At 36.0% G+C, this 7,859-nt stretch overlaps 1 long non-coding RNA gene across 1 annotated transcript; it reads right to left on the reverse strand.

Moving 5' to 3' along the window:
• Positions 1-565: 565 nt before the first annotated feature.
• LOC136837555 (uncharacterized) lies at positions 566-2,728 on the reverse strand. The gene is made up of 2 exons (XR_010852719.1): positions 2,479-2,728; positions 566-1,234 (listed from the first exon to the last, which is right to left on the reverse strand). It is a non-coding gene; the product is annotated as an uncharacterized lncRNA (long non-coding RNA).
• Between the last annotated feature and the right edge of the window lie 5,131 nt (positions 2,729-7,859).

Here is a 7,859-nt window from a genome sequence, read left to right on the forward strand (position 1 = left end):
GTCTATACTTTGGATCCTAGATTACTGTTATTCCATGTGTTTTAGAACCGAGCAAAAAAGAAATTACCTAAAATATAATTAAGAGCAAGGAGTCAGAGTATCCCTTTTTTCTCAAAAGGGGAAAACTAACTAGATCTACAGAGAAACATGGCAGTTAAAAGCAGGGAGTACTGAAGGCCTTGGAAGTATCCAGAGCAATTATGTAAGGTTTGTCTATACTTTGGATCCTAGATTACTGTTATGCCATGTGTTTTAGAACTGAGCAAAAAGTAAGAAACTATCTAAAATATAATTAAGAGCAAGGAGTCAGAGTATCCCTGTTTTCAGAGTATCCCTGTTTTCTCAAAAGGGAAAACTTATACATAGGCAAGTTTTTGCCTTTATCCATATCCATAGATCAGAGACCAACAACCGCCATGTCAAATAAGACAACAGCAGATCAAAGTTTATCTCCACCATACGTCATCTCAGATACCACACTGCCTATGTCAAAACTTCTGGGAAGTACCCAGTTATATTAGGTTTCACAGTTCAGGACTGAAAGAATCAAGGGTAAGGACAAGAGTTTATAAGCTATGTTGAGACTTTAATAGCTACCAGTTCAATCCACCCATTGGCCAATAATGCCCATTGTTTATCATTTAAACCCTACTACAAACCAGTTAACAGGAGGTTTAGTATTCAACAGAGTAATTACATTTTTAAACTATTAAAGCATTAATGTCCGTGCTTTCAGAATTATGCAAATGATAAACCCCACTACAAACCAGTAAACAGGAGGTTTTGTATTCAACAGGGTAATTACATTTTTAAACCAATTATTAAAGCATTAATGCACGTGCTTTCAAAATTATGCAGATCTTACAATGAAGATTTAAGTATTAAAAAATTATGTATTAAAAATTTTACTATTTTCATTTACACTGTCCCAACTTTAAAATAATCTATAAAGCTATAATTACACGTAAAAGTATTAACTTCATACAGATTACAGTAATGTTAAAACGTTACAGCTCCACAAAACTTAGTCTTTAAAATTACTGTCGATAATCCTAAAATCTTGAAGTAAAGCGTCAACGTTGGCGTTCTTCTGTCGATAATTCTAAAATTGTGGATACTTTTAGAATTCTGAAGTAAAGTCTTCGAAGAATTGGTCAAGTTACTTGATAGGCTCTGCCATTCTCGTGCCTGCGATCCACTACAGCAGCGAGGTCACGAAGAGGAATTACTTCACCTGAAAATAAAACCAAATTAAGATTGTGGGCTGAAAAAAAAAAAAAAACGGCAAACACTGGCATAAAAAGACACAATCAACCTTAAGAATTACACCATGAAACCACAATCCTGTAATATTCTTATCAAAGATACAAGAGAACGCCCTGAAATAACCTATAAGTAATCCAAAATAAGAATATACTCTGCACCAAAGTAAGTTTCTAATAGGTTTAGTGCCACATAGCTTTTAGGCAAAGAAAGGTTCATTAAGCTAACAGTCAAGTTACTTTCATGAGCAGTTAAATTCATTGTTTGAGCCTTAAAGAGTAATCTACTCTCAATGAATGAACCTTAGTATAAGAATTCTTAGTCAAGTAACCTCAACAACCCTCGCACAATAAAAAATATTTCCATAATCCGTTCTATAATGTTCAGTTAGAAGAAACTAAAACCCACTCCATAATGTTCAATGAAAGGAATTTAAATTTCTTAATTATTAGTGCCAAAACTTCACCCCTGTACTGCATAATATATACCCTATATCAAGTTATACCTTTAATATATAAATTAGAAAACCACCGTGGGGAGGTACATTGAATCAACACTAATGTTGTCAATACATTTTTACCTGTCAATACATTTTTACGTACTTCCACACTTTAGGAACAATTCACCACTCCGTGGGATGGAATCCAATTATTAATTTCTCCAAGCAAGCAAGCAAGCTTGCAAAAAAAATAAATAAATAAATAAATAAAAAAAAAAAAGGCTTTCCACTTACTATAAATAAGATCTTACTAGATTAAAGCATTTCAACTTCTAGCCGGGATCAACTGCATGGCAATTGATAGTTTATACACAAATAATGAGAGTGCAAATCTTAAATACGATCTTACAAGATTAAAGTATAGAAACTTCTAGCCTGGAACAACTGCATGGCAATTCATAATCGATACACAAAAAATCGAGAATGCAAGTCTTAAAATCTGCTTTGCGTACAGTTAATCAACCACAGTCAGTGAATATGTAAACTGGACCTTTATGCCCCCAATCAGAAATAACTTCCCTAGTAAGCATACATTAAAACAAACGGTACTGCCACCACTAAAACCAATCTTTAATATATGACCCCTATCCGAAAAACTTGCTGTATAAGAAACAACTTAACCAATTAAAACCTATATAAAAAAAAACCATCTATAGTAATCAGCTACCACTAAAATCAAAGTTTTGTAATAAAAGGAAGAAAACTATAGTACATACCACCTGGCTGCGGTTCATTCTCATTAGCGGGACGTCCAGGTCTAGGCTTTTGCAAAAACCTCAAACACAACTGGCAATACCCACATCGACAGCACTATGGCACCCAACGCGACAACAACTGCAATTGCAAATGCGCTCATAATTACAGTTAAAAATTATCAGTAAAAGCCTTCACAAAGAACTGCGTGCCGAGTACGCTTTCTTTAGAGATACTTATAAAACTGGGCCTTGCTTAAAACGACAGAAGTCAAGATAATGATTTAAAAAAAAACGTCAAAAACGTTACCTTCTGCCACCGACGATCGGCTAACATCAAGGATCCCGGAGTGAGGAAAAGAAAGATAAACTTTATTTATCCGAGTACGAGTAGAGCGTCCAGACAATAGATGGCAGTATTAGCCAATCTGTGAGCATTTTACAAGCAAAGAAAAGCCAATAATGCTTTCGTTTTACCCATCGTTTGTCTTTAACTACTTGTAAGACGTATGAATCCACTTAAAATCACATTGTAAATTAAAAACATACGATTCCATTTCCGTAATGATGCTTATTGTGCGATTCTCGCAAGTGTATATTTCATATAATGTTACAGTAAATTATAGCACGAAACAAACAAACAATTTTATTATTCACACATATGTACGTGGAACTCAACTACTTTTTCTAACTAAATGAAAAACCTGTTTTGCATAAGCAAACCCTTTGTTGCACTACAAATAAAATCGCAGAACAGATACTCGACGTTGAATGTCACGAGGGACAAAATCTCAAAAGATGGCTTAAATCCGAATGTAAAAGATAACATTGCCATTGCCCCTGTAGGAGAGGAGTGCCTGCAGTACACCTCACGTGGTACATCGCAGGGCCACAGGCATTGTGAGAGGTTGTTTGTAGCGTCCCTCTTGTCCCTAGATACACCCGTTTTTTTTTTTTTTTTTACCTAACCTCAATTCCCGCTTCCTTTCTTTCATGTTACATTCACACCTCTCTCTTCATTAACTCTTAGTGCAACCAAGGGGTCCTCTCACAATGAACTGTAGGTCCCGTTGGTATGTAACCAACTGGTTCTTAGCCACGTGAAATAAGTCTAATCCTTCGGGCCAGCCCTAGGAGAGCTGTTAATCAGCTCAGTGGTCTGGTTAAACTAAGATATACTTAACTTTTCTTCCCTTTTCACCATTAGGCCCTTGTCACTCATATAATTTTCTGGATCTCTTTTCACTGGGTCAAGCAATGAATAGTTGAAGATTACGTAATGGTTTTATATTCAACACACTGGAAAACACTCGATTTCAAGGACGAAATCAATTCCATGATCTCCCATTGGCGAAATATTTTTTGGGTTATTTTATTTTTTATCAACTTACTAATTCTGCCAGGTTCTTAAATACCTTATGGTTGTAGTCTTAATTAAATAAGAGTGCATTGGCATGTCAACCATCGTCCTTATTCCAGCATGCTGGTTTCTCTTCATCATTAACTCATTTCAAGAAATAAACTTGAACACATAACCTTCGTTTTACAGCACATTTGGACTCATAGTAATCTGTGATTCGTCCTCAGTGCCAGAGGTCGACACTTTCCTTACATGTTGTTATAAAATCAAAACATCAACATTTGTGAAATTATGAAATTGCGAGATATTCAGAACCTTTCTTCATTCAGTTTTCATTCCCTTCTGTTTATGTCAGTCGTAACTTCTCATATTCTCTGTATCGGATCACTCCAAGCAATGCCAGACAGAGTCCTTTGGGAGTTCTTATGTAGCTGCAAAATCCAGGATTTTCTATTTGAAGAACTCCAATTTTAGCACATGTACTACTGGTCTTGAGACAGCTAATGTTATTGATTTCATAATCTCAGTTTCAAAGAATATATCTCAACCTGTAACATTACATTCTCAATGTCTGATGCTAGGTTTGGCGTCTACAGGTCTTTAGCTACTCAGTGGGAAGAGTAGGCGAATTATTCATTCCCAACTTCTCCTGCAACGGTTCATACCTCTTTCCTGTTTTTCGTGAAACCAAATACTTGTATTTTTCTAATGAACAAGTTTTGCAGTGCCAAAAAGAAATTCATTATGTTTGTATTCTCTCTTGCAAAAAAAATTCCGACTTTTATCTAATTGTTATACATCTTCGCTGTTTAAAATGCAACATGTGCAACATATGTTACTCATTCTTTTGTCCTTGCTGTATATATATATATATATATATATATATATATATATATATATATATATATATATATATATATATATATATATGTGTGTGTGTATGTGTGTGTATATATGTGCACGTGTGTGTGTGATTATGAAAATGTTTGCTGCTGGAGTTTTCCCAACTCCATTGTCTACTGTTTGAACCTAAACTGTCTTCTCTGTTTGCATGAATGCTGCAAACAGTTAGTACCGTTGTGAGACTGGAATGCAATAAAGCAGGTCATACCATTCCTGGTGGCGACTAGCTAAAACCACATTCTGGGTTAGCTGTTGCGGTGATTCCATCCCAGCTAGATTCAGAAAGTGTCCGTAAAGTTTAAAACCATTTTAAAGTGTAGCGATACGAAAAGTTTCAAACCAGTGGGAAAGATACTGATAAGGCAGCTATTATGCTTCATGGATTACCTATGAACGTTATCTTAGATATGCAATAAAGGGTCATGCCTACTGCTCAAATCAAAGCAACCTATGCTCAGATATAAGATTGTGATGACCAGGGTTGATGCAGAGATCGTCTCTTTGGGGACATTTTCGTAAGTGGCCTACAGTCATGCAAATTTCGGAAAATATAACTTTCAACGACTATTTAAATTATGCCAAGAGCCAAGAACATTTAATGAACAATGTCACATGCATAAAGCCAGATGCTCAGGTCCTACGAAATTCCCAAGTTGATATGTCTGTCGTAACTTAAAAAAAAAAAAAAAGTTAAGTTGCCTAGTAAAAGTCCCTGCCAGCTAGCTATAAATGTATCTGATTTGGTACATTTCAGAGCATTTAGAGTAGAAATGTTTCGCTCTCTAACTTACATGCAACAATTGCCACAAACTAGGACGTAATGTAAAGGCTGCAAGTGTTAAAAAGAGCATTCACGACGTGCATTCAACTAAGGATAATTATCCTGTTTGGAAGAGCGCTCTTCCTTTTGTGGAACTTTATTGTTTGTTTCCCTTCATGTGAAAACTCAAATGATTATCAACATCCTTTCCCCCGCCCACTTCTCTCCAAGATCTTCTCTTTCACAGTAACCTTTCTGTCTTATCTCTGATTATCTTTACGACTGCTGTTCCATGAAGCACAAGAACAAAATCCGTCCTTCTCAAAGGCATTATTTTAATATCACTCAGGCCATTAGTTCTGCATTTACATGTGTAAATACCTGCATATCATTCTCACACAGTAATCATCTGAATCTGTTTTTTCTCTCTATTCCAGGCTTTGGGATTTACTGTTTGCCTTTATTTTCTAGAACTAAAATTCTTCCCAAGCTTCTTGTCCCATAATTTTTATTTATTTGTTGACCCTAAGACACTTGACTGACCTGTCTGTCAGTTTCTGTACATAATGAAAAATGAAATTAAGTAGACAACCAGAACCTAATTCCATGATACCCCCTCCTTTATTTTATATGTTCTGAATTAAGTTATCTGCACGTCTTGGTTCTTGCAGAGGTAGCATATATTAACTTCTTCTTTTAACGTGCTTTTTTCCCATTTGTATGGGGTAAGCACGATGCCTTCTTTTGAAGGACTTTGATTTGGCTTTGGGGTAGACTTTGTAGTCTCGATCGGCTGCCCTGTCTGTCATCACTTAGATCCCGGTAGCGGTATGTACATGTATTGTACCAGTCACCAGCCCCCCTTTTATCCCAGCAGCGAGGAAACGTTGCACGGTTAGGTCGACAGTCGAGACGTGTGAGGTGTCTGTTATGTTTTTCAGAAGATGTTGGAGTGACTTTGATTGTGTGTGTGTGTATTAGTCTGAAACACCCATTTGCTTTTAAGCAAACCTATCCGTTGATTACATACACAATCCTGGGATGTCTACACGAATAGCAAAGTGTCCGCCTCTCTAACCGGTTGGCTGCGGATTTGAACCCGTGCCACAGACCTCTAAGAAGTCCGAGGCTGCTGCTCTAACCGACTTGGCCATCGAGGCTCTAGAGGTAGGATATATTAACAAATGCCTCATATAAATAACTACTGCATTAACAATAATGACTAAAGTTTAGGGTCATGTTCACACCGCTGTAACTGACACAATAAACGGAAGCAACTCTGAGTGCGTAACTTGTCAATGTGCATTTTGCTTTTTTCAAGATGTCAGTTTTTTTCACGTGAATAAATATGCCTAGATTAAAAAGTTCCCTTTATAGATATTGCAAATCCTGCTTTTCTTACTATAAATAGACACCAGAGTTTTGTTTTTCAATATAATTTCTCTTGCATATCTTAAACGTTTCGAATCTGACGACATTGCGAATTTGTAGTGAATAAAATATTTTTGTTATAAGTTTTATTCTGATAAATTTTGCATCTAGCGTAATAAATAATAGTGTTAATAACAAGTTCGAATTCGGAACAGATTCTGGTATCTTAAGTGTTTTCTACTAGAAATATGTTAATGAAAGAAGGTGGTAAGAAATTAAGAGCAACTACTCTGAAAAGTTCTGTTTTCTCTAAAGAAGACTTAAGAATGTTAAAGCATTTTCCAATCAGGCATCAACTTTTCCAGCATCTAAGAATAACCCGCGCAGTTCGAGAAATTTCAGCGGGATAATTTATCAGACAACTAACCAAAGCGTCAAACTTTGGAATAATTACAAAGTTGAGGTGAGTTACCGCGGAGGAGAGAAAATCTTGAGCCTCGCCTTAATCAGAAGTTGGCATCAAAGAGATCACAAGGAAATCCAGTGCAACATTAATTATCGTGCGTTATTAAGGTAACCATGACGATAGGGAACAACATTCACCAGTATTATGATATCATGAAGTTGGACAGTTCGCGGTGTCTTGAAGTAAGACTATATAAAATTGCATTTGTGTGTTTATCTGATTTCTCTAATTACAGTGCATATTTTTTCGTTAATAAGGAAGTTCTCTAAGACGGACAATTCCTGAGGGAAAAAAAATTTGTAGTCATTGCACCCTTCACTTTTTGCTGGTAAATGAAATATTTAAGAAAATTCTACATCTGGAGCCGAGAAATGCTTCATTCACAAAAGAGCATTAAGTTACTTTTGGGTAGGCTTTCTGAAACTACACAGTAAATTTATTTCCACGGTTTTTATCAGAAAATGTTAGAGTTCAACGACCGCAAGATATTATGCAGGGAAAATTCTATGTCATAGGGTCGTTTGTAAACTACTCATGATAGCACA

The sequence above is a fragment of the Macrobrachium rosenbergii genome, chromosome 59, assembly GCF_040412425.1.
Source record: "Macrobrachium rosenbergii isolate ZJJX-2024 chromosome 59, ASM4041242v1, whole genome shotgun sequence".
Lineage (NCBI taxonomy): Eukaryota > Metazoa > Arthropoda > Malacostraca > Decapoda > Palaemonidae > Macrobrachium > Macrobrachium rosenbergii.